Source organism: Pelodiscus sinensis, chromosome 2, assembly GCF_052426305.1.
Source record: "Pelodiscus sinensis isolate ZL-2025 chromosome 2, ASM5242630v1, whole genome shotgun sequence".
In the NCBI taxonomy this organism is placed as follows: Eukaryota; Metazoa; Chordata; order Testudines; family Trionychidae; genus Pelodiscus; species Pelodiscus sinensis.
Window position 1 is genome coordinate 249836563 of NC_143053.1, and position 27484 is coordinate 249864046.

The window sequence follows — 27484 nt, forward strand, 5'->3', positions numbered from 1 at the left end:
CTTTTCCGGAAGGGGCATGTTAATTTCAGCCATCGTAGTAGGGAAATGCGCGGGGGATTTAAATATCCCCCGCGGCATTTAAATAAAAATGTCCGCCACTTTTTTCCGGCTTTTAGAAAAGCCGGAAAAGAGCGTCTACACTGGCCCCGATCCTCCAGAAAAAGCACCCTTTTCTAGAGGGTCTTATTCCTACTTTCAAAGTAGGAATAAGATCCTCCGGAAAAGGGCGCTTTTTCCGGAGGATCGGGGCCAGTGTAGACGCTCTTTTCCGGCTTTTCTAAAAGCCGGAAAAAAGCGGCGGACATTTTTATTTAAATGCCGCGGGGGATATTTAAATCCCCCGCGCATTTCCCTACTACGATGGCTGAAATTAACATGCCCCTTCCGGAAAAGGGGCCAGTGTAGACGTAGCCCCAGTGACTACCACATAGATCAATGTATTATGGCACCATTACTGGGATTAGACACTCTGTGTCTGCTCACTTTTGTATTAATTTACTCCAGAACCTCTGACACAAACTCGGTCATCTTTTATTTCCTCTCCTTCATGCTCCCCAAACTCCATCCATCTAAGAAACACGACATCAATCAAAATATCTGTTGTCTTCAGCTAGCTGAGAACCTGATGATTCAGATATATCTGCAGGAAGTGAATTGGCTCCGGTAATTAGAAGAGGGGAAGAAAAAAATCCCCACCTGCACTTATCATCCAATGCTGCACTAATTGTAATTACTAAAAGTCCCTGACCTTTCCTGGGGTAAGGAAGAAACCCAAATGGTTTTTCTTGCTAAGTCTCTGAACTGGAAGAGGATGTTGGTTTGTTTTTGTTTGTTTTTTTAGGGGAGGAGGAAGGATTGATAGCTGCATTGTCAAGATAAGTTATTAACTAGAAAAACCAGAGTGGCTTTTTCCTGGAATAAAAGATGCTAAATCAAGTCAGTTGAAGAAAATCATGAACAATGGCCAGAAAAGATTCAAAGCTGCTAACTATAAGACTCCACCACACATGAAGGGGTGTCTGCATGTTTGTATATATGAGCAACAACATTAAAAGTTTATAAGCATTCAAACGGCTAGAATTGATGGATATGAAACAATTGCTAGTGGTCACAATGCCCAGTGGCTGGTTGTGTCTTTTAGTATTGGTTGATACAGAAGGACTAGCACATTTACTTGGTGTTGCTTGGGTCCTTAACTCAATTAAGTTTGTGCACTTTCCCCTTGCTTCCTGACAGTGACAAAGGGGAACACCCCATAGTGTCCCCGTACAAATTGGGAGGGGGGGAGTTACAGCCCTCCCTGCCCTCTCTAAAGAGCACCTGCATGGTGGGAGGCTTGGGGCTGGAGCAGTCCCAGATGTAGAAGCCTTTCCCAGTCCCAGATGAGCCAGCACCTTTCACCTGGTGATTCTCTTTTCTGTATGGTTTTATGAGAATCAGTCTCATTCCAGGCACATCCCATTTTCCTGGCACAACCAAAACCTTACGTTACTTTAAGTTATAATAAGAGGAAGCTGTATACCAAATTTGGTGGTCCTAGCTCTGACCATTTAGGAGTTCTTGAACAAACAGACAGACAGACAGACAAACTCTATAAAATATATAGTAAATATATGTAGGTCACTTGACCTTAATTTAAAGGAGTACCCTTTAAATAGACAAAGGCTGATGATGGCATGAGCAGTTAAGACTAAGCCACAGAAATTCACTCCCAGACTTGAGGCCACAGAAAGGTTACTGGTATTTGCACTGGGGGTTTGGTCTGGCCTGTTGCACAGATGGTGGCAGTTGGATTGGGATATGAGATCTGAATTTCCCCCAGATTTTAGGGGGAGGCCAGATCTGTGCCCTAGCTAGTTCAGGGAAGCGGCATGATCGATGGTGTTGCCAAGAGCTTTCAAGGGAACCAGAATTTAAGGATTCAACTACCCCAGATTGTGTCCAGATACTCAGAAGAGCTCCAGACATTGGGGACTGAGTTTTTTTGAACATCTGACCAAATGTGTCACAATAAGAGCTGCTGGGTGTTGTTGAGCACTTGAAAATCTGGCCTTAAATCCTTATGTCAGAGTTTTCATTTTGATTTCATTCTTGAGGGGAGAATCTGGGGAGAATTCTGTTCCCCCAAATCTTTGATCCCTTTTCGTCATCTAGCATTAAATGGTGAGACTCGAATGGCTCTAACATAAGGGACATAAGTTGCAGTTGCCTTGGGGCTCAGCAATTTAAAAGGGCCTAAGACTCTGGGTCACTACTGCTGCTACCATGGCAACAGCAGTAACCAGCACCCGGGGCCTTTTAAATCGCTACAGCCCCACTCAGTGCAGTGGGTGGCACTAAGGGCAGGCTAGGGAAGATACAGCACAATCTGGACAGTGCTGAGGCCTGGCTGCCCCTAAACCCGCCCCCTCCGCCTGATGTCTGGCCCACAGTTCTGGCCCATGATCATGATTTGTTGAGCAACCACCTCCAAAACATGCTGCAGATTCTCAGTAAAAAGTAAAATCTGGGTGCATTCTCACCCCTCCACCACCATTTGCATTCACCCCCTGAAAATAGTCTAACAAACCAATTTACTGTGAGGAATGTTTGTGGAGATAACTAATTAACCTTAGAATTCTACGGCTTGTGACATTCAGCCATTCGTTTTCCAATTAATTGTACTGATTCTCAAGTCCACTTCAGCTGCTTTGTGCCATTCTGGCATTAAGCCAATTAATCAATTAAGACATCCCCCACCCCCACCCGCCACACACAAAAACATTAAGAGGATGAAAGGCATTTTTTTAAAGGCTAGCATGGCTAAACTGCAAAGTAAAAAAGACGGTTAGAGGGAAAAAGGCATCCTTTCAAATTTACAGGGATGAAGTGGGGGAGGAGGGGTGAATGGTCACAATACCCCCCCAAATGCCACGAAGTGGAGGGGCAAGGGACCAGCAGCTGGAGGGCAGAGCACAGTGTGTCCAACCACCCCAGGTCCTTCTGTTTGGGGGATCCTGCGGGGCCCAAGTTATTAGCAGGGGCCTGGCAGCAGTAGTAGGGTCAGAACCCCATCCCCGACTCAACAGCAGTTGTGGTTAGCAAAGTGATCTGGCCCCAGCCCACTCTGCTACTCTGGCTCCCACCTGCATCACTACACATCCCACCACAAGTTAGTGTGAGGGCAGTTCTGCCCCTTCCCCCAATGATGCGGCCCAGAGAACTAGCGAAGTGGGAGCAGGACATAGGTGGAGCAGGGGCATGGGCTTGGAAGGAGGGGTGGACTGGAGAGAAGGACAGGGGTAGGAAGAGGCAGGGTTTGGGGTGGACTGAGGGCGGGATGAAGATATGAAGAAGTGGGGCACTCCACAGGCTACGGGTGGTGTGGGGAGGAGTCACATGGGGGCCGGTCACATGACTGGTGCCCCTCTTGTGTCTCTCCCCATCAGTCAACAATGAAAATTTGGAATCAAATCTTAGTGAATAAAATAGAAAGGAGTGTAAACTCTGGCAAATCAAGTGAAAAATATAATTAGGCAAGTCAAAATAGAATTTGAAGAGCAGCTAGTGAAAAACAATAACTAACAATAACAACAACAAATAGTACACTGTAAGCAGGTAGCCGGACAAAATATCAGGAGGGCCATTGGGCAATCAAAGTGCTAAATGAGCCTTCATGGAAGACAAAGCCATTACAGAGAAGCTAAATGAATTCTTTGATATCCACCCCTGAGCACTTCTTTTTAGGTCCCAAATCGGTATCCCTCACTGAAGAATCACTAAAGGAGGTTTTGGAACAAAATAATAAATTAAACAGTAATAAGTCACCAGGACCAGATGGTATTCACCAAAGAGTTCTGAAAGAAATCAAATGTGAAATTGCAGAACTACTAACTGTGGTACATCACTGATCCTTTGAATTTGCTTCTGTACCAAAGGACTATATAGTAGATAATGTAACACTGATTTTTTTTAAAAAAAAAAAGACTTCAGAGATGATCCTGATGAATACAGGCCAATAAATCTGGCTTCAGTACTGGGCAAATTATGCTTCATTGATCTATTAGAATTCTTTGAGGGTGTGGACAAGGGTGATCCACTGAATATAGTGTACTTAGATTTTTAGAAAGCTTTTGGCAAAGACACATATCAAAGGCTGTTAAGCAAAGTAAGCAGTCCTGGGATAATAGGAAAGGTCCTCTTATAAATCAGTAACTGGTTAGGAGATAGGAAATGAATGGAAAGAGGTAAATCACAGGGTCCTTCAAGGAAGTGGGTTTTGAAAAGGAAAGGAAAGCTCATGATACTATATATTTTTGTTAGTCTCTAAGGTGCCACAGGACTACTTATTGTTTTTAAAGTTACAGACTAATATGACTACCCCGCTGAAACTTTGAAACCTGTGGTGTTTAACATATTTATAAATGACCTGAAAAAGAGGGTAGTCAGGGAGGTGGCAAAATTTGCATATGGCACTAAATTACTCAAGTTAATGAAGTTGAAATGAATCAGTCACAAAGTGATCTAAAAATCTGAGTGACTGGGCAACAAAATGGCAGATGAAATTCTGTGTTGGTAAGTGAAAGTAATGCACTTATTCCTCTTTGTATGCATGTCATTCTCTCCTACCCTTTTTCTATGGCAGGTGTGTGATAAGGGAACGCAACCGTCTAACTCCTGTGCAAGGAACTTCTCTGTAACAAAAATTAGGATTTATGAACAGCTCCTTTAAAATTATAGCAGAAAACCAAGAAGGAGGACAACTAAGCAAGTGCTAGACAGGAGCTTTACAGTCTTTATGGAACAGAAAAAAAGTGACAGAGGCCTTATCTACACAACCCAGATATAACTTAAGGTGACTTTAAACCTATTTAGTTAAACCAATGCAAAAGGCTGTGTAGACACTCATTCCAATTTAAATCAGGTTGGATTGGATTTAGCTTAAATCAGTTAAGATTAAACCAAATCAAAGAAAATGCAAAAGTGAGTTAAAAATGTTTTTTACCCCTGAAATACAAAAATCCTAAAGGAGCAATTACATCAAAATGTCACATTAAACCCTGTAACTTTCTTATTGTCATAAAGGCCTTTTCTGGGACCTGACTGAAAGCCCAAAAACTAATGGGCTTTGATCGGGTCTATACAGCAGAGTGTTTGACTATTTTCTCTAAGGCTACTATAGATAACTTGAAATATAGTTAATTTCAACAAGATGGCTTGCAAGTAATTTCAGCATCTGTGCTTGACCCTGAATCTTCCTTCCAGTGTTGGTGGCCTTACAATCACATCTTCCTTATTTTTAAAAATGTTTTTCTCTCTTCTTGCTATTTGAAGGGTCAAACAGAGGGACCAGCTAACTAGTTAGCAAGGCAGAGGAACAGAGAGACTGGCTTTATGCAAACAAATGCTATCAAATGCACAAAGAGGGTGAAAAACAGAGAACCCTATACTTTTCTCTAACCTTGTTGAGCGCCTCCTGTTATATTAAATGTTAGAGCAGTGTGATATTTTATGTGATGGTGTTCCTTAAAATCAAAGCAAGATTCGATAATTTAAAAAAAGAGATAAAAACAAAAGCAAAAAGTGTAAAATAAGAAGTTACATGCAGTAAGAAGCTATTCTGGGGGAGGCTGGAGTGATTGCTACAAGCGACAGCTGGTATGTGTCTGATGGGCCTGCCCTTTCCAGCTACCATCTGGACTTTGCATTCAACATGCGAGAATAAGCTACTTATACCTTAATAAGGGGAGAGCCCTGAAAATGTAACAGCAAGCATTCTGATTGTGCATCTGCTCTGACAAATACACAGAAGTGCAGTCTCACATGACACCTCTCTCTCTGATTTGTGTTCTCACGCTTAGGTTCATCTGAAGTCCTCACAGTAGTGGAGTTTAAACCAGCCAAGGGGTGTTTTTTTTAAAGAAATTGAATGCTGAGCATGATGGGGGAAGCTTTCTCAAACTTAAAAAAATATAGAAATTTCAGAGTCCCTGGGAATTTCCCTCTTATGGAGAAAACAGAATACAGAGTAGGAACCAGTAAAAGATCCAGGATCTTACCCTGCCTCCTATTAAAGTCAGTAGGCAAAACTCTTGTTGGATTCCATGGTCCCAAGGTCAGAAACGGAGGAGAAAATAATTGAGTCAAGAAACACTCATACACAAGGTAGATGGGAGCTTATTCTCCCTGTGACCCATTAGAAAAATGATGGATTAATCTTTGTTTTACCACACTGTATCTTTCTTAAATTAACAATTGCATGTTTTGGGACGTATTTTTATTCTCTTTTACATCAGTGTGATTTCAGTAGACCTGCTTCTCATTGACACTAAAGCCACTTGACACCATTCCGGCAATGTAAGGTGGATGCAAATAGATTTAAACCCACTTTGATTCCTCTTTATATTGCCTGTCTGATGGCAAACAAGGGAATAAGTGCCATCCCAAATCCTGCTCTCAGTTACAGGGCCAAAATCTCTCCTGTGCACAGCAGCCTTTTTAAGCACAAGATCACTTTTTGAATTTAAGTGCAATCCAAGATCTACCACAAATATAAATACCATGGCCCTGCCTCCTTCATGCCCCTTCTCCAAGGCCCTATGCCCCTGCTCACTCTGTCTTCCTTCCCTTCCCCACCTTCCCTCACTTTCATGAGGCAGGGGCAGAGGGTCAGGGTGCAGGCTCTGGTCTTGGATTAAGGGATATGGAGTGTGAGAGGGGCTCTGAGTTGAGCTTGGGGCAGGCAGTTGGGGTGTCAGAGGGGGTTCTAGGTGCAGTCTCTGGGAGGGTGTTTGGATGCAGGGGTGCTCAGGGCTAGGGTAGGGACTTGGGGTACAGAAGGGAGTTTATGACTAGGGTAGGGTTTCAGGATGTGGGCACCAGCGGGGCACTGCTTACCTCAGGTGGCTTTTGGGTGGTGGTGCAGTGGGACTAAGGCAGGCTCACCCCTGCCCTGGCCCTGTACCACTCCCAAAAGCACCCAGCAAACTCCCTCTCAAGTCCTGCTGTGCCCCCTCTCTGCTCTGTGGAGATAGTATACAGGGTGGGATGGAGGCTTCTTGACAGCAGTGCCCCCTCCTCTTCTTTCCCTGCTCTGCACAGCAAGCGGAGACTCGTGAGGGGACAGCTCCAAGGCAAAGGGCAGGAGATGTGCAGCAGTGGGGACAGGGGCAGCTGAAATGCTGGGCTTAATAACCTCCTGGCCAAACCAGTCAGGATCACCTGTCGGAGGCTCCAAGATCTACCAGTAGACCCTAATCTACTGGTTGGAGACCACTGCTCTAGAGGTCCCAGGTTTAAATCCGCCTAGTGGTAGTTACATAGGCACTTCATTGCCATTAAAATCACCTCAGAGTGAGGTATCTAAATATCTTTGAGGCTATGTCTACACTAATGGTTTTTTCCGGGATTTCCTCTGGTATCCTGGAAAAACTCCACCATGTCCAGGGAATGTGTCTGTTCTTCTGTTTGTTTGTTTTTGCGGAGGAGCAGACGTGCTCTTTTGGAAGCCCTGACTTCCTCCTTCCACAAGGAGGAAGGGCTCTCCCAAAAGAGGAGGCTTTTCTGAAATTTGGCCCAGTGTAGACGGGCCAAATTTCGGAAAAGCCTCTTCCAAAAAAACTATCAGAAAAATGTAAGCAAATTGCGGAGCGCAATTTGTGTACCTTTTTCCAATAGATCAGTGTAGTCTAGACATAGCCTGAGTGTTTGAACCAATTTACCTGCTGAAGGTAGCCAAAGCACAGCACCCTCTGGCCATTATTTCATTTAACTCCCAATATGACCCTGCAGCTCCTGGGAGATCTGGCTGTACTCCCAAAGGGGGAGGGGAGGGTATTTCTATGCATAGTGAGAATTTACAGCAGGAGATCTGCTGGTGGTTTTCAGTCCCTTTGTACCAGGTGCTTGACATAGTATGCAAAGGCAGAGAACCTGCTCCACATGGATTAAATCCATAGGAATCCTCTTAACTTCGATGAAGTCACTGCAGACTAGAATGGAAGCCAGAGAACAGAGCTTGGCTTGCCAGCTCTCTTGCACCATGTGAAGCTCAGTAAACTGGAGTCAAGGGACATTAGGATTAACCATCCCTGTCAAGTTTGAATCTCCTCCCTGAGGCTGACATTTGGCCCTGTGCCACTGTGAGGCCTGTGTACCCAATAGGACCCAGCAGGTTCCTAGGCCTTGCTCTGTGCCTGTGCCAAACGATGTATCTCACTAAGGTTGCCAGGTGTCTGGTTTTGAACTTTTTGAGCTTTCTGTTCAGGAAACAAATTGAGAAAATATAAATGTCTGGTATTTTCTAAATAAGATGTAATGTAGATTGTGATGTAATGTCAACTGTGTCCGGTATTTTTGTTGAAACCATCTGGCAATATGGTTTTCCCCCGAACAGTCCAGTATTTTGGCCTTCCGTCAGGTAAAAAAAACAGAGAATACCGGACATGTAAAAAGTCCTGTATTTTCTGTTTTCCTCGGACAGAAGGCTGGCGGCATCTGTGAGGGTGGGGGGAGCGAGGAGCGCAGCAATCTAAAGGAGCAGCGGCTGAAAAAGATAGGGCTTGCCTGCCAGGGGATGGATGTGAGAGCAGAAGCAGAGGGAGATTTGGCTTCCCTGGGGGTGGGACTGGGTCCCCTGCTCTGCCTCCTGTCCTCCCTGCAGTCCTGTACTGAGTTATGTAGGGAAAAGAAACTCGGGGAGGGGGAGGAGACTCTCCTAAAATGTAAGTGAAACTGGCTCTGTAAGACTGTGACCAGCCTGGCCACTCGGAACTCACCAGCTGTGGCTGGGGAGGCACCATGCCCCTTCCCAGTGCAGGTGGAGGCAGACTGGGGGGGGGGCGGGGCCCCCCAAAAGCCTGCGGAAGAAACTCCTGTGTAAAGCGATCTGGAGGGGGGGAGTGCAAGATCCAGGAGCAGCCCAGCAAGAAGTTTATGGGGAGGGGGGTTGTTCCAGTTGCTTGGCTGGGTCTGTAGTTTGGGCCACATATGCCTGATCAAACACGTGCGTCCGGAACCTGGGGGAGTGATTGTCCCACAGGGCAAGAGCGTCTCTGCCTCAGGGCCTCTCCCTCGCCCCAGGGAATCCTTCTAAAATGTGCCCCCCCCCCCACTCCGATCTCACCTGGGAACCAGTGCTGCTGTCCCCGTGTTAGGAGATGTGCGCTAGCCCGGCTTTTGACTGAGGAGCTGGGTGTAAGAATGGCCAGACTGGGTCTAGCCCAGTGTCCTGTCTGCCCACAGTGGCCAAATTGGGTTGCCAGGTGTCTGGTTTTCGCCTGGACAGTTTGATATTTTGGCCTTCCATCTGGTAAAAAAAACAGAATACCAGACATGTCCGGTATTCTCTGCTTTTCTTGGATGGAAGGCCGGTGGCATCTGCGAGGACAGTGAGACAGTGAGGAGCACAGTAATTTAAAGGCGCAGCAACCTCTTTTTTTTTTTGCTCAACCAATGTTTCCCTGCCTGCTCGGGATTTTTTGTGAAGGTATCTGGCAACCCCATATCTTACCCCTTATTTTTAGAACATTTTGGCATGAGCAACCCAGCTTTTGTATCTGGATAACTGTGTTGAGTTAGGGGGGAGGAGTAATCATTTGTTTATTCATTCATTGCCAGGGTAGTTATTGTCATACAGCCCCTAGTGTGGACCAGTGTTCCTTCTAAATTGCATGGCAGCACAGCTTCCCAGGTGATTAATCACCCTTGCTCAGTCCTCCAGGTCCCTTCATGGAGCCCTGAGCCTCTGACTGGGTGGGGCTGATTAATCACCTGGGAAGCTGTGCTGCTACATGGCTTAGAAGGAACACTGGTATGGACACAGTTATATAAAGGTTCTTAATATCAATACAGCTTATTCCTCTTCCTGTACAGCTACTAACGGCTCAGGAACAGCTACCCCAGTATAAAGCCATTTTATACAACTGTACCTGTTCCCACACTACAGGGCTTTGCCCTGCTTTAACTACACTGGTACAGCAGAGCCAACAGCCTCCATGGGACCCTGGGCAAAGTGGGGGGGGGGGGGGGGGGGGGCAACTCATTCTCCCAGGAGGAGTGGGGCTGAGGTCAGCCAGCCCTCAGTGCTGCCCAGGGCGCAGCTCTCCTCTCCTCCTACCTCTCAGGCCTTAGCACTGCATGGAGCGCCCAGCAGACCACTCTGGCAGGGATTTAAAGGCCCACTTCACTGCTACTGAGGTCCCAGGCCTCTTTGAATCTCCAGGCCCTGGAGCAATTGCCTCCTTTGCACACACCCCTCGGCAGGTCTGCACTGGTATTTCTAAAGGGAGAATGTTGGTGTGCATACAAATGACTAAAATCAAACGCTTTCTACTGTCTCCCCTTAACAGAACTTAGACCACATGTCATGCGCAGCCCCGCTTTCGAAGTAACATCTTATGTTTCCAGTTATCAAACATGCCATGCTATAAACAGTCAGAGCAATGAGCAGGTAATCGGGCACGTTAAATGTTACTTAGAAAGCCTTTGGTTTGTGACTAAAGCTGCAGTGAATGCTAAGAACGGCTCAGGGAGCGGAGGCACAGAGCATTTGATTTCACTAACGCATTCCAAGGCTGAGGTGAAGAGCTGATGGAAATGACTGCAATTTGGATTCAAAAGCAGTGCGTACATGAATAGGTATTAGATGCAAGGAGCCAAATGAGTGCTCAGCATGGAACAGTTTATGGCACAGATTCCCTTCGTCAGAGCTGATGAGGCTTATATAAATCAATTACCCCTTCTCTGGGGAAGAAACCAGTCCCTTCTCCCCCACCCTCTACTTATGTCTCACTATTGAGACTAATTTTTTTTTTTTTTTTTTTTTTTTGCAAATTTTCATGAAAGTGCCAAGGTCCAAGGAACTGATTCTCACCCTCACTGGTAGTCCTGTAGCTTCATGTACTTCAGTGAAAGTACTCATTATTTACCCCAGTGTCTAAGACTGGCAACAGCTGGGTATGTCCTGGGTCAAATTCTGTGCCTGTGTAATTATTGTGTGAGTAAGGCTTAAGATTTTTTAGTTTTTTTCAAAATAAACACTAATAAAACATCCTTAGTATTAAAAAAAACCCTGAAATTGGTATTTATCCAATAGACACTGGAAAATCACCAGAAATGGTTCATGGTATCTAAGGGCTTGTCTACATGCGACTGGAATGTGGACTAAGGGGTTGTGATTTCTAAAGCACATTAGAGTGTTGTACATTAATTGGTCCATAAACCCTGCTGGTGTATACAGTACTAGAGGTTCTTTCATGCACTTCAGTGTTATGCTGCTTGAAATGGCACTATGTTAAAGTGTCTTAGGGAACATTACAAAGGGTTTGCTTATTACAGTATATACTGTTGTAATGAGTCATGTGTATAATATATATTACTCATTACAGTAGATAAAAAAGAAAGCCCTGAAAAACCCTGATGCAGACACCTACACAAAACTCAAAAATTGTTAAAAATATACCAGAAGGCTTTTTATTTGTTTGTTTTACATTTTTCTTGTTTTTAGTAACCTAAATTTAATGCAGAAATTAATTTAGTTTGTTTATAATACAATAGGGGGCAAATCTTTTATAACACAAGCTATAGTTTTGCATTTGTGGTATAGACATTTATTTTTACGTGAGGAGCATTACTAATATTTCATGCTAAATGTAATGCTTAATTTATATTCAATAGTGATAGAAATGTAGCCGTGTTAGTCTGGTGTAGCTGAATCAAAAAACAGAACTATGTAGCACTTTAAAGTGCTACATAGCTCCGTTTTTTAATTTATATTCACAAAGTCTTGATCATTGCTAGCTAGGCCTCAGGCCTCACACCAGGCCTGTAATACATAGGCTTATGTTTCAGGCCCTCATCTTACTAATAACCCCAAATATGAACTCAATATACCTGAAAAAGCAGAAGCCCTAAGTATATGTTACCTGTTCGTGAGCGAAGGCGATATAATGTGTATCGATTTGGAGATCAATGGATGCATAAAATGTGGACTGATTTGCCATTCTATCCGCTCAAGTTCAGGCCTGGTACAATTGGCACAGCTCCCATGGACACTGATAGTATACGCTGATAGTGCTATTTGGACCCAGAAGTTACAGTGGAGATGGATGTGGAGCAGTGGGGAAATGGGGCTGCATGAGGTCACATTCAGATGGAAATATACTGTAAATATTTAAGAGTGTCAGGAATTAACCACTGTAACAAGATACCATGGGTTGTGATAGATTCTCTATCTCTGACAATTTTAAAATCAAGATTGGATGTTTTTTGGATTGTCATAGGAATCATTGTGGGGAAAATCTTTGGCCTGTATTATGCAGGAGGGCAGACAATGGACAGGTTTACACTTACCAGGAGGTCAGTGCTGCGGTTATTGATCCCCTAGGGATCAATTTAGAGAGTCTAATAAAGACCCACTAAATCAACTGCTGATTGCTCTCTCATTGACTCTGGTACTCCACCAGAATGAGAAGTGTTAGGGAAGTCAACGGGAGAGTTTCTCCCATTGACCCCCTGCAGTGGAGACCTGATGGCAACTCCAGGTACGTCAACTCCAGCTGTGCTATTCACGCAACTGGATTTGTTATTTTAGATCAATATTTCCCCACAGTGTAAACCTGCCCTACATGATCACAGTGGTTCCTTCTGGCCTTGAAATCTATGACTGGTTCTAGGCTGGACCTACTTTCTCTTCCCAGCAGACTCTTGTCTTGGACACCGCTTTATGGAAATTTCAGAGGCTGATTCTCCACTTCTTTGAACCTTGTGTGGTCCTTTACAGCAGTCCAATGTAGAATCATAGAACATTAGAACTGGAAGGGACCTCAAGAGGTCATAGAATCCAGTCCCCTGCCCTCATAGAAGGACCCAGTACTGTCTAGATCATTGCAGATAGATGTCTATCTAACCTGCTCTTAAGTATCTGCAGAAATGGAGATTCCACAACCTCCATAAGCAACTTATTCCAGTGTTTCACCACCCTGACAGTTAGGAAGTTTTTCCTAATGTCGAACTTAAACCTTCCTTGCTGTAGTTTAAGCCCATTGCTACTTGTCCTATCCTCAGAGGCTAAGGAGAATAATATTTCTCCCTCTTCCTTGTGACACCCTTTTAGATACCTGAAAACTGCTATCCTGTCCCCTCTCAGTCATTTCCTTTCCAAACTAAACAAGCCCAATTCTTTCAGTCTTCCTTCATAGTTCATGTTCTCTAGACTTTTAATCATTCTTGTTGCTCTTCTCTGGACCTTTTCTAATTTCTCCTCATCTTTCTTGAAATGTGGTGCCCAGAACTGGACACAACACTCCAACTGAGGCCTAATCAGCACAGAGTAGAGCAGAAGAATGACTTCTTGTGTCTTGTTCACAACACACCTGGTAATGCCGGAGCCAGACAATCACATTCAGCTTTGGGAGGTAATTTCATACCTGCTATGCACTGGTGTAAATAACTTCACAAAGAGCAGTCAATGGAAAATCAGCCCCCACTCTCTGATGTGGGCAGTGGTTCAGGGAATGCGTTGTCCTTTGTAGTGCTCTGAATTTAACAAAAAGATTTCTGAAAGACAGGGCATGAAACATGGGACATCTGGACCCAACTTCATTTGAAATGTTGTGGGAGTTGGTGGAGGCAATTACAGTAGGACGATAGAGGAGGAGGCTGCCGAATGGCCAGTTGGCTAATTACAGAGCAGTATAATTATGCTGAGTAAGTGAGGATGGCTCCTCAGGTGTTTTAAATTGTCATCACTTCAATGACATAAGAAGAGCTGTGACTGAGGATCTGTCCCAGGACTGTTCCTTACATCACTGCTGGGTTACCTTGTATTAGAGCTGAGCAAATAATTTACAGCAAATAGTTTCATCCAATGACCTTAGCCTTTTTTCCTGCTCATAATCAATCCGTGAACAGATGCAAATTTCCTCAAATGTATTTTGTGTTAAAAATTATTCATGAGAATTGCTGGTTATTTTTCTTATTAAACCTTCAGGGAAGTTTTTTTGAGACTAGCCAATTTTTGTTATCCAAGTTGTTATTGATATGGTAAATTACATGAGATTGTTTCTGTCATCTGCTTGGATGAGCATGGCAGCACTTCTCATATAAGGTTTACATTCAGTTTCCAATGAATCCTCATTTGGACAAGGTGGAAAATGTTTTTTCCATCTCTCAAGGATTTTCAGTATTTGAAATTTTTTCCCATGTTGAATTAGGACAAAAAGTTCTAGGAATTCTCAAATTTTCATGAACCAAAACAAAAATTAAAAAAAATATTTTGGTTTGGACCAATGGAAAAAATTGTTTAATTCATTTGAAAACATTTTGATTCAGTTTTGAAATTTTTTGGTTTTTTACTGTTTTTGGTGTAAGCTTACTAAAATTTCTCAACAAAATGTTATACAGATCAAAATACCAATATTTTTTATTTCCATGGTGTTGCAAATTCAACAATCTAGAAACTTTTTTTAACTTTTTTTTTATGAGTCGAGGTGTTTGCAAGTAGTTTTGGTTTCAACAAATTGGCATTTTTTGTCAGAAAAATAGTCATTGAAAAATGCTCAGTCATCTCTAATCCTCAAATCTGTGTCTTTGAAATTAGCTTTCAGCTATTGTTTGCATGGGACAAAATGTGTCTAAATCAAATTAATTACGAAATCTTCAGGAGATAATTTTCTCAGTTCTCTATGAACGTGCCTCTTGGGAACACCAATATGAGAAAGAGGGGTGAGATAGCATTTAATCTTTCTCATTTTCCTTTGTAAAAAACATACACGACAGTAATAACTCTCTCTGCCTTTTTTGGCACAGCATACACAAGACATTTTGCTAATTCCAGCAGCAGGCAACAGGCTGAGCAAGAGTTCTCAATGGTTTAAGAAGCAGCACTGTTGTCCAGTTGACAGAAATCTCATTGTAGTGTATATAGCTCTGTAATCCTCATACAATGATGCTTACAGAAGTCGGAGTAAGAAATCCATTATTTTGAATTTACAGGCAGTCCCCGGGTTACGTACAAGATAGGGACTGTAGGTTTGTTCTTAAGTTGAATTTGTATGTAAGTCGGAACTGGTACATATTGTAGGGGAAACTCTAGCCAAACATTTCTCCAGAGCTCAGTTTTATTCTCCCACACCTCACTTCCCTCAGTCCTTTATTCTCAAGCTGAGGTGTCTGCTGAGAAAAGCCGCTCCGCGTCTCCCTGGTCTGCTGGGGGGGGGGGGCTAGCTTCGCGTCTCCCTGGTCTGCTGGGGGGAAGCAGCTTGCTGTGTAGATGCGTACTACGTTATTTCAGAATAACTGGCATTATTCCAAAATAAGGCTGCTGTGTCAACATACCCTCACAGAACTATACTCATTTCAATTGATACAGGAAAAACATAAAATATCAATATGAAGCTATATTCACAATATATCATACACGAATGCTTTACATTGATTTACTACTTTGTGGTGTAAGAAAACTCAGAAAAGAACCAATGAAGGAAAGAAAAGTAAATGACAGGAAACGAGGGAAAATGATGCTTTTTTTTTTTTACATCCAATGCTCAGAGCACCAGATAGGTCCTATGGTGAATCTCACATAATTAGCCAATGACTTGAGCTAGTTGAAAAAGGACCGTTTTACACAGTCCACATTTTTTTCATCTAAATTTCATCCAAAAATTGAAAAGTGGACTATTTTGACCAGCTCTACTAATAACAATAATTAGCTAATCTAACAGAGGAAACTGAGACCTGAATTTTGCTGAAACCCAGTGTACAGTTATATGCTTCCCAAGCTGGTAAAAAAGACCTTTGCTTACAGGAGGGCACAGGCAGCTGGAAACACTACAAAACCTAGGTCTTGATCCTGCAATTGGATCACAATTTTCATTGGTATTGAGCATTGCTGTTCCCATGAACTTTGGTGGGACTTCAGTCCCTCCAAAAATTAAGCCATTTCTGTTTAGGTGCCTATCTTTGGCCACCTAAGTCTGAGAATTTGGGCCTCCATGAATAACTGATTGCAGTATGTAAAATTATCTTTGCCCTCCATACGACTAAGACAGTATGGGTATTCTTCCAGAAAAATGGCAGTTTTTTCAGAAAAATTGCTGTTTTTCAAAAAAAAACAAAACCTCATGTCCACACTGCAACTGCATTCTTTTGAAAAAATATTGAAAGAACAGAGGAATTTTTCTGACATTGGTAAACCTCTTTCTACGAGGAAGAATGCCTTTTCTGAATGAGCTCTTTCGGAAAAAGGTGTGTGTGGACAGGGAAGAGGGAATTCTTTCGATAGAAGAGGAAAAAGGAAAAAGCACAGGTGCCCTGGTAGCCACTCTGCCCATAGTAATCACAGCTTACATATGAGATAGGGTCCATTCAATGAGGCTATGTCTACACTACAGATTTATTGTAGAAAAACAGCTGTTTTTCCACAAAAACTCGCAGAGTGTCCACACCTCAACGCAAGAGAATTGAAAGAACAGAGGGGGGGTTGCACAATTGGTATTCCTCTTTCTACGAGGAAGAAGCCTTTTTGCGAAAGAGTTCTTTCTCAAAAAGGTGTGTGTGGATGTGGAAGACAGGGGTTTTATGCAAAAAGAGGAAACAGGAAAAAACACAGGTGCCCTGGTGGCCATTCTGTGCATACCAATCAGTGCTTACTTTCGAGAGAGCATCCATACAGTTTGGATGCTCTCTTTCACAAAAGCGCATTGCTTTTTCGATACGCTTTTGCAGTGTGGATGCGCTCTTGCACAAGACATTTTTGTGGAAGATCTCTTCCGATAAAAGCTTCTTGCGCAAGAAGCCTGCAGTCTAGACATAGCCTCAGTGTGGATGCTAACTGTTGAAAAAGTAGATAGCTTTTTTGATGAGCTTTGGAAGCGTGGACGCTCTCTTTCCGATGAAGTTTTTTCAGAAGATCTCTTCCGGAAAAGCTTCTTCTGAAAGAAGCCTGCAGTCTAGACATAGCCTATGTAATTCTGAAAAGCTTAGCTCTGAACTTCATACTGTGAAAAGCTCAATCCGGTTACCACCCCTAGCCTGTTTACATCTCTGGGTCAAATTTTGTTGTCCTTTACAGCAGTATTTGCTGATTTAACTGCAGTCACTCTGGCTCATAGAGAGTGTAAATGAGGGCAGAACTGGCTGTAAGGTTAGGTTTGGTCTGTTCGGTGCAGATATGCAGATAGCTGCTTGTGTTACTTATCCGTTTTAGTTATCAATGCTCTTTCTTATAGAGAGTGACCCTAACATGGCAGAGTAGAGCTATGACATTCCTCCCAGTTGCTACCAATAAACCATTTATAACGGTAGCTGCAAAGACCCTTACAGCACTGGATATAATATTGAAGTATGAGGCTCACCCTGGCGGGGCAGTGCTATGATCCGTGTAGTCATCAGCCACAACCCAATTTATAAATCCCTAGTGATCACTCCTTTTGGCAGGAAAAGCACATGCTTGTTCCTTTAATAGTACAATCCAAACAGCAGTGCTCACACCAGAAAGGAAAATGCAAGCAAACCAGAGTAAAGAGACCGACGTCCAAAGCCCATTGAGGGGCTTAACTTGTCCACAGCCGACACGCAGTTAATGTGGATCCAGCCGGAGTGACTGTAACTGACCAGAATGTCCTGAATGTGGCTGCTTTGGCACACCCTCGCCCCCTCCTCCTCTTTCTCCCCCTCCCCCTCTCCTACCGACCCCTACCTTCCCCTGCCCCCCCCCTCCCGGCAGTAGAGAGGAAAATTACATTAACTGCATGTCGGCTGTGGATCCAGCCGGAGTGACTGTAACTGACCAGAACGTCCTGAATGCGGCTACTTTGGCACAACCTCGCCCCCTCCTCCTCTCCCTCCCCCTCTCCCACCGACCCCTGCCTTTCCCTGCCCTCCCCCTTCCCGGCAGTAGAGAGGAAAGTTACATTAACTGCGTGTCGGCTGTGGATCCAGCCGCAGTTAATCAATTACTCTAACAACTTGAAGCAGCTGCCGGAGCACTTCCGGGTTTCAGTTGGTGCCGGACCATCAGGCGTACCGGACCACTGGATGCCGGACCACCGGAGTTTTATTGTACCTTCACTATGTCCGGTGAGGTTGGCTTTCCCCATTTACAGAGGGGGAACTGAGACAGACAGATTGAAGGATTTGTGCAGGTGACTCAAAAAGCCAGAGGTCTCCAGGGTGCTAGGTTAGTAACCTAACCTGTGGCTCATTTCTTGTTTTAGAGGGTATAAAATAAACCATTTTGTCCTGCATTCAGGCACTAACATAGCTCCTCATCTACAACCGAGCAGGGTAGCTCCAGTGATTATGGGCCACGTCAATTGAGACTAGCTGAAGATTTGGCCCAGCATAGTGCTCGTCTATCAGCATGTTCCTCCTCTTCATCATCATCATGCTTTCATCTGGGATAAAGCAACAAGAGCTCCTTCGATTTCAGCTCAAATCGGTTTATACTAGTTGAGCATTTGGCCCAACATTCTAGGTCTCCAGACTCTGCAACCATTGGACCTAACTTAGAGCAATGTGAAGTTTATGGCTAGGCCCCCATTGATTTCAGTGGGCTTTGGGTAAGGCCCACAGCTGCCTCATAAGAATCCCATTGCAACGGGGATATTAAATATGCCAGGCTTCTCCTCCAATTGCTGGTTTACTATCCATCCCCAGCAGATGTGGCAGGATTTTTTTTTTTTTTTGGTCCGGTAACAGTGTCCACAAGCAGCTTGCAGGAACGACCAACATGCAGAGTATATATCAGAGGTCTTAAACTCCTGGCCGGCAGGCCATCCCTGGCCAGACCAATTGTGCAATCTGGCCCAGGACTGAGGGGCCTGTCCATTACTGGTCCTCAAACCCTGACCCTTCCCACCATCGCTCTGCCCTACCTTTCCCCCCACAGCACTCCATCCCCGAGGACATGGCTTTGGGGATCATAGGGGGGACCTGATACCGCACAACAGCAGCAGCCATTCCCCTCTCCCTCTGCACACTGTGAGGCAGCAGGAGCTATGAAAGGGGGGCTCACTGGGCAAGTGCACTCTGGGGAGTGCGGGGGAGTATGACCACAGCCAGGCTATTCAGTGACCTCAAAAGCGGCATCCTTGGGCATGGAGTGCCAGGCAGAGGGGGCGGGGTGATGGCAAGAAGGGGTGGAGCTTGTGGACTGATTTCAGAAATCTCCACCCTTGGGCCTGTCAGCAGTCCTGGACTGGATTGTGTAATCGCTCCAGCCTGGGGTGGCCTGCAGGCTGGGAGTTTGAGACCCTGGTATATATAATGAGTCAATCAGAGCTTTTCTCTGATGCTACCGGTCCTCTGGTTTAATTCCTAGCAGCTTTAGGGAGTTGGTTTTCTGTGAAACCAGAGGTAGAATCCTCCTTCCACAGCTCGTGTGTCATGGTGAAACTCAGTAGAATTTGCCAAATAAAGCCAGTTGTTATTTCCTAAGGGTGAGTCTACACCCGTAGCTCGAAATAAGCTATGCAATTTGAGCTATGCAAATTGTGTAGCTTATTTCTAGTTAATTTCAAAATAACTTATTTCGAAATAGAGCGCTATTCCGAAATGTTCCTTACTCCTTGTGGAATGATGTGTAGAGGGAGGTCAGAATAATGAGCCTGTTATATTTCAAAATAACGGGCTTGCTCAAAAGCAGCAGAACAGCTCCTTTGGGATACCGGAAGTATCCCAAAATAGCACCGCAGAGCAGACGTTTCTTAACTGGACATTGGATCTTTAACCAAAACAAGCTGATACCCAGTCAGCCAGTCACCATCTTTTCCCTGCCTGCATTTCATGTTCAGAAGAGTGAAGGGTTTTCTGAGGAATAGTATGATATACAGCTTCAATAAGCCAATTTCCATTCAGCTGTCAGGACTTAGGGGCCTATACTTCAGTGTGATGGGCACCTCCTGTTAGGTACTAAGGGTAAGATTTTAAAGGTATTTAGGCTCCTAACTCCCATTGAGGAGGGAGTTAGATGCCAGAATGCCTTTAACAAGCTGAGTACTTTTTGTTTCCAGGTTTGCAGATAGGGAGCTATATGTATGTATTGAAGCTTTCCCTTCATACTTCAAAGTCAGGTGTATAGCGAACTTTTCAGACAAGTACTAGCCTTGTGCAAAGTATCCTATACCAGAGGGACTTCTGCCAGGCCTCTCTCAGGTAACCCTCTTGGTATTATTTCTTTAATCAACCACAAAGAGCAGGTGCAGACAGCTCCACTGTCACTCCAGGAATTGACCAGTAGTAAATACAGCAGCTGGCACCTTCTCTCTCTTGGCACACACCCACAATGTTAGAAGCTCTGTTTGCCTAGAGCTTGGGCGTTAAAAGGTTGCCCTGAAAACAGAATCCATGCTGCCAGCTTCACTGCTTCAGTCCCCCCGGTCTACTCCAGTGATTTGTAGAAAAGAACATCCTGTTACGTCCAGAGCTATTGAGCGTACTTGTTCAGGGGGAATATCTGAGACAGTGCAGAATGGTAGTTGTACACAGATCTGAGTCATGCAACATTCATGTCTCATTCTGTCTAAGGAAAATCCGTGCCATCGGAGACTCGCTTTAAAGTGTGACCCTTTGTCTGTGTGGCCATTAGAGAACTGAATCAACAGGAGGACACCTGTGTAAACACCAGTGTGTGTGTGCAAGCCAAGCGACTTGAGCTTCAGTTTTATGATACCACTCCATTTGCACGATGCTGTCTTTTTGCTGTGGCACCGCTTTAGGGTGTCTACCCCACAAGAGAGGTTTGTGGGAGATTTCAAAAGCTGTTCTGGGAGCCCAGGGGAATTGTGGGAGATGAGCTCACACTCTCCAAAGGCCCTTGGGGCCCACACCACTTTTTAGACTGTTTCTTAGGTGCAGGCTGGGTTGACCATTCAGCTCTCATTCCTGACTTGGCAAGATAGGTGTCAGCTGAAGGGTGTAACAAACAGGAGGGAGGCAGCTGTACTAAGGTGGTGGAGGACTTCCTGGCAGGGCTGACAGCTAGCCAGAGACTGAGTAAGCACTGAAGAGTCATGTTTAAATATAGAAAGTAATAAACTGGGAGGACTATTCTCAGAACAAATAGGCTTTATCTCTTGGACAATGTCACTAGTTTTGCAGAAGTGCAGGGGAGTTTCTTGCAGGATAAATTTCCCAGCAGAGCACTAGTGACATTTCAATGTAAGCTAGAAGAACTTGAGAACACCCATACTGGGTCAGACCAAGGGTCCATCAAGCCTAGTGCCCTGTCTTCCAACAGTGGCCACTTGCCAGATGCTGCAGAGGGAATGAAGAGAACGGGACAATTTAATGAGTGATCTACCCCCTGTCATCCAGTCCCAGTTTCTGACAGAGGCTTAGGGATATGTAGCACATGGGGCTGCCTGTGTGATCATTTTTGCTAATAGCAGCAGAGATGGGTAGCTTTGCAATGTGGCATATAATTTGTAGATTAGTGTAATATTTAGGCAAGGGAATGCTTTAGGCAGGCACGTTTCAAACAGTTTCCCCCAAAAGAAAAAGCCTTTCACATTTCGACAGGGGAAACCAGATGACATGTAAAAACCACAGCACACTTTCTGTTAAATGAATCTGGTACTTGCGAAAGTTGCCACACTGCCTTAGAATATTACCTAGAGTAGCAAGAAAAGCTTGTTCCAAATTTCCCTTCTACTCCACCCCTGTGCCACATCCCTGACCTGGGGAACAAGAGGATAATTTAGAAGCAAGAGGATAATTCTTTCTCTGTGCCTAGTTGTTCTTGGCTTCACTTGCTGACACTACCAAAAAAGGGCCCCAAAGATAGTGGTTTCTCTTACAACATTTCACAAAGGCCATCAGATGGTACCAACTATCAGTCATGACTGACCTGGGTATACACTGATGCACCTCGACCAGCTAACAGGGACTGTCTTTTTGCTCTGGGTTTGAACAGCACCAAGCACAATGGGGTCCTGGTCCATGCCTAGGTTTCTAGGCCCTATGGTAATTCAAATAATAATAATTAATAATAATAATGTAATTAATGTGTTAAAACTACAACTGCCTTGTCTACACTAGGATTTTGTCACCTTAACTAACAGATGGTTAAAAACACATCTTTTTTTCCTAGTGACAACACACCCGCAGAGTGGTGTAATGGCTTGCCCGAGATCACAGAAGACAGCAGAGCTAAGAACACCATAACAATGCCTTGCCCACACAAGCACTCTTCCCCCCTGCCTCTGGTGCTTTCCGGCTGTCTGTTTATGGATCCGGTGAATGCTGCCTGTCTTAGACATTTAGTTGTTCTCTAAGCCAACTGGGAGGCAATGGTTCAATAATGAATGACTGCCAGCCGACTGATGCACATCCATCAGCCCCCGTGATACATGCACAAGTACATCAGTCACTGACCTAACACAATTAAGGTAATTGTAAAAGAGCATTGTCACAGGGTCAATGTTATGTTTCCCTCTTTGCACATAAATGTCTCAGCTTTGCTGTGGTATTTATGTAGCAGCAGGAGACCATTATCCTATGATAATGTTCTATCTCATTGACATTATCTCTTCATTATGCATGTCTGTGAGTGTGCTGCGCTTGCAGCTTTCCCAGTTTCTTCTGAGGCAAAGGGAAGTTAAGGCCTTGACTGCACCCGAGCTTTGCCCAATTACAGCCGTCGGTGACCAGCCGTCAGAATAGCCGCATCCATGCAAATCCTGGGTAGAGAAGAAAGGCTGCTTTTTGTGCTGGTAGAGTTGACCCGGTTAGAATGGCGATGACCTGCCCAGGTGCAAACAGTGACTTATTTTGTTTTACTGTAGGGTTACCATCCATCCGATTTTTCCGGATATGTCCTCCTTTTTGGTCCTTAAATCTCCGTCCGGCTGGGGTTTCTAGATATCTAAAAATGTCCAGGTTTTTGCCCTGCTCATTCTTTTTCAAACGAATGTAGATATGTTTATATAGAACGTTGGAGCAGCCCGCCTGCCGCCTGAGGGAAGCACATAGCCCTGCCCAGCCTAGCGCCAAGCTGCGTTTTAGGGGCTGCAGCCGCTGCTGGGAGATCCCAGCTCCTCCGCATACTCAGGCATATCCAGGGGTGCTCATTTGCGTACCCACAATGCATTGCTTATGGTGACCTGAATCCCTAGCTCGTGAGCTGGATTTGCTCCGGACCTCTGGTTCCAACCCTAAAACTCAGGTGTCCAGCACGCCCATGCAACAGGCTGCAGAAGCAGGGGGAGGAGGGTGTTGCTGAACAGTGTGTGTCTTCTTTTCTGAAACTTCAAATATGGTAACCCTATTTTACCCTGCCTGTATTACTGGTTTGCCTCAGTGCAGCTAAAGTATGGCTACCCCCTAAGGAGGAGTAACGGTAGTTCGAACTAGGAAGCCTAGTTCGAACTACCTAGTTCGTGCCCTGTGTAGCTGCGCTGCACGGGGTTCGAACCAGCGAGGTTTTAAAAATGGCGGCTCCCCGCTTATGCAAATGAAGCCCGGGAAATTCAAATCCCGGGCTTCATTTGCAAGTGCGGTATGCCTACATTACCCCACTAGTTCGAACTAGCGGGGTAGTGTAGACATACCCACAATGTTCATCAGAGCAGAACTGAGTACAAACTCCCACTTGCACCAACAGAAGTCACTGGCAGTTTGCCGGTGGAAGGACTGAGTATGAGGTGACTAACAAAGAGTAGTTTTCAAAATGCATTTAAATTGATGGTCTTCCCAGGTCACAAACACAATTTGGAGGATAATTAGCACCAAGCCACACTGCTGAAATTCTTTTTCAATAGTCTCATTCCAAACTACATATAAATGTGGATTAATATGCCAGTGCTAAGTAGACACAGCAGCAACTCAAAACCAGTTAAAGGGCCACTGGCACTGGATGGAGAAACACTAAGCCAAACAAACAATCTGCAGTGATTTTAAAATGCATTTTCTGTCATTTTCCTTTCCCTTTTAATTCTATTTAATCTAAGTGCAGCTCGGATCTCTAGGGCTGTCATTCTGCTGTTTACCCTACCCAATGACAAATAGAACAGGATGAAAATTCTTCAGAGAAATCATTTATTTGCAGAAAAGGGCAGTTTCAGGTTGATCAAAATTACTTATAACTTCAAGTTGAATTCGGTGAATAGTTTCAGCTCTTCTCTGTTATCCATTCCCAAAAGAAAAAAAATCAGCCTGTTTCATTCTGACTTTCTGAAAATGTTAACTTCTGAATTCAAACTGATGGTTCATTTTGAAATATATCTAATTGTATTTTTTTAATTAAAACAGCCAAACCCCAAAACAAAACAGACAAAATGAACTAACATGATTTTTGTGCACTTTTTTTAGTTTAACCACCAAACCTAAACATCAATTATTCACTCAGTTTTGTTTACAACTTCACATCGCCAGGACTAGAACTCAGAACCTTGTGTTTGAAAAAGTACCTGGCACTTCAGCTGAAAAGGAATTGCCATTAGTTGCTACAAGCTTAGGGTACATGACACACCTCAGCACTTCTGTTTCCCTTCAGTAGAGGGCAGTGGTAAGCGTGATCAGCCAATTCACTGTAATTAGTTATTAGATGTCTGAAGTCCTAGTCCAATGCCCTATTTAGTAGATCATCTTGCCGCTCCAGTGTCCTTCATCTTGTTTCTAATGTGGAGTCATAATCCTATTTTTATGCCAAAACTGTCACCCGGGCAACTGACTTAGATATCACAAAATCACAGGCAAACTATTATGAGTTTTACCTCTGTTAGCTTCAGTTACCTAAGGGTACGTTTGCAGAGCAGGGTTATTTCAGAATAACCAAATTTATTTTGAAATAACTTAGCGTGCGTCTATGCAGCAAGCTGTTATTTCAAACTAATGTTGAGATGGAGGAGGACTTCTCACTCTGACTCCTGTAACACCCATTTCATGAGGAGTAAGGGAAGTTGAAGGAAGAGTGTTCTTCCTTCAACTTCCTGCTCTGTAGACAGTGCCAAAAGCCGAATTAAGATATTTCGATTTCAGCTATGCAATTGACCTAGCTGAAGCTGCGTATCTGAATTTGACTTTTGCTCTGCTGTGTAGACATGCCCTAAGGTACCTATTGTTCTAGTCTGGTTTTTCAGCTGCCAGTGTAGCTGTCCTGATATAAACCTATAATGCAGGTTTATACATTAAACCTGGCTCACTAGTCAGTTTAGGCAAGCTGTTGGTATTCTGACAATTTAATAGTCTTCTCAATTGCCTTTTGCATTAAAAAAATTAATTAAGAACTGTGTGGTGATGATGACTGGTGTTTCTCAACACCAGGTAAAACAAGGAGGCCCATTAAGGCTGGGAAGAGATGCTTCTCTAGGTACTTGAGTTGTGTGCTGATCACTAGAGCCCTGCAAATCTGCAGATACCTGTTTTAAATCCACAGATCATTTTTGTGGATGCAGATGCAAGCTCTACTGATCACACCTACCCCATCCCGGGCTGTGTCTTATGGCTTAAAATTTTACTTCAAACAAACCTTTGGTTTTAGCTCTTTTTGCTTTGTTTGTATTGTTTTTAAAAGATGTGTGTAGTTTAAATGATTATTTAGCATTCTTTGCAGATAAGGTATTCTTGGAAAAAATTATAGCTTGCAAGTCCCCAGACACACATCACCTATTTGGTTTGGCTGAGCCTAAGATGCTGTTTGGTAGTAGTTATGGATGAGATGCTGTGGTTCCAAGTCAAGACTATTCCTCCCAGCTTATTCCAGTTTCCAAGGATTCTGGTATGAAGATAAACTTGTTACTTGTTTGGTTTCCTAGCAACATCTGCTCCATGGCAATAATGCATTCCACAGTCTCTGCTGTCACTAGGGCTGGGCCTGGCAAGTGTTTTGCTACAGAATAGCTAACTGGGTAAAGGTGCAGCATCTCGATTAAAGATGAGACTGAACCAGAACTCCCGAGGTGCTACCTCCACTGCTCCTACCTGAACATGGGCTCTGGATTGAAACATCTAGGTTCCGGTTTATCTTTATAAAGAGAAGCAAAGTTGAAACTTAAAAGTGACCATCTATGAATTTAGGGGGTAGCTCAGATTCAAGTACTAGTCTAGACTGAAATTTCATAATTCACACCTCACTTTGTGACTGGCCCCAACAATGGCAACTCTCCAGTTCAAACACCTTTAAGTTTGTGGAGTTTCAGATTTGGATCTGAATTCAGATCTAAACTTCTCCAAGGGTGCTAACTAACATTTTGGGCCAAATCTTGTGGTCTTTGTTCAATGTTTGCAGACTCTGGCAAAGCTCCCAATAAAGTAGCTGTGCCTGAGCAAGGTGTGCGTAAAAAGAGAGGGCCAAATTTTGCTTTCAGTTGCACCAATGCAAATGCAGATTAAATCCATCAGTCAGTGGAGGCGACTTCTGTAAGAAGCACACGATCTGTCCTCAATATTTTAAACCAAAGAATGAAAAGAAAAAAAGGCACGTGAAAGATCTTCATTTTCATTCCTAGAAGGGTCAAGTAATTTTTTCTTTGTTCTCATTACCTTTTTTTGAAAAACGTTTTAAAACGTTTTGGGGGGTGTTGAACTCAAACACTGAGGGTACATCTACACAGCAGGGCAAAAGTTGAATTAGGACATGCAACTTCAGCTATGTCAATTGCTTAGCTGAAGTCAAAATAGCTTAAATCAGCTTTTGGCGCTGTCTACACAGCAGGAAGTTGGGGGAAGACCACTCCTCCTTTGTCTTCCCTTACTCCTTGTAAAATGAGGGTTATAGGAGTCGGAGTAAGAAGTCCTCCATCTTGACATTATTTCAAAATAATAGCTTGCTTGTAGATGCACATTTTGTTATTTCAAAATAACATCAGTTATTCCGAAATAATGCTGCTGTGTAGATGTACCCTCAGAGCACAAGTGAGCAGAAACTAGCAATCACGTGGCTGATTTCCATCAAACCCCTCTCCAGACCTTGTATAGAAGGAGGGTCATGGTCAGAGTTCAGTCCAGGACCTCTCAGAAAATTTGTGAACCTCCCTGAAGCTTTCAGTGACTCGGGCTGAATTTCAGGCTTACAATGAAAAGGCAAATGTCTCTTGTTTGGGGGAGGGGTGAGAGAGGTTGGTTGTGTGATTAATATATTTACAGCTCTGACGCTGAATTCTTCTGACTTTCTGCAATACAAAGTCTTACATACAATGGAGCTTCAGGGGGTAGTCGAGTTTATAGACTAACAAAACATGCAGATGGTATCATGAGCTTTCCTGGGCACAGCCCACTTCTTCAGATGACTGGAGTTATGAATAGGGGATATGAAAACTCAAAATAAATAGGAGAAGGGAACGGGAGAGGAGGTTTGAGAAAGATGCTCTGTCTCCCACCCTCTTTCCTGTTTACTGGAGAATGGGTGTTAGACCAAAGCAGATAAAAATGTCACTGACTTTGATTTTTATCTGCTTTGGTCTAACACCCATTCTCCAGTAAACAGGAAGGGGGGATGGGAGACAGAGCATCTTTCTCTCCCCCCCCTTCCCTTCTCCTATTTATTTCGAGTTTTCATATCCCCTAC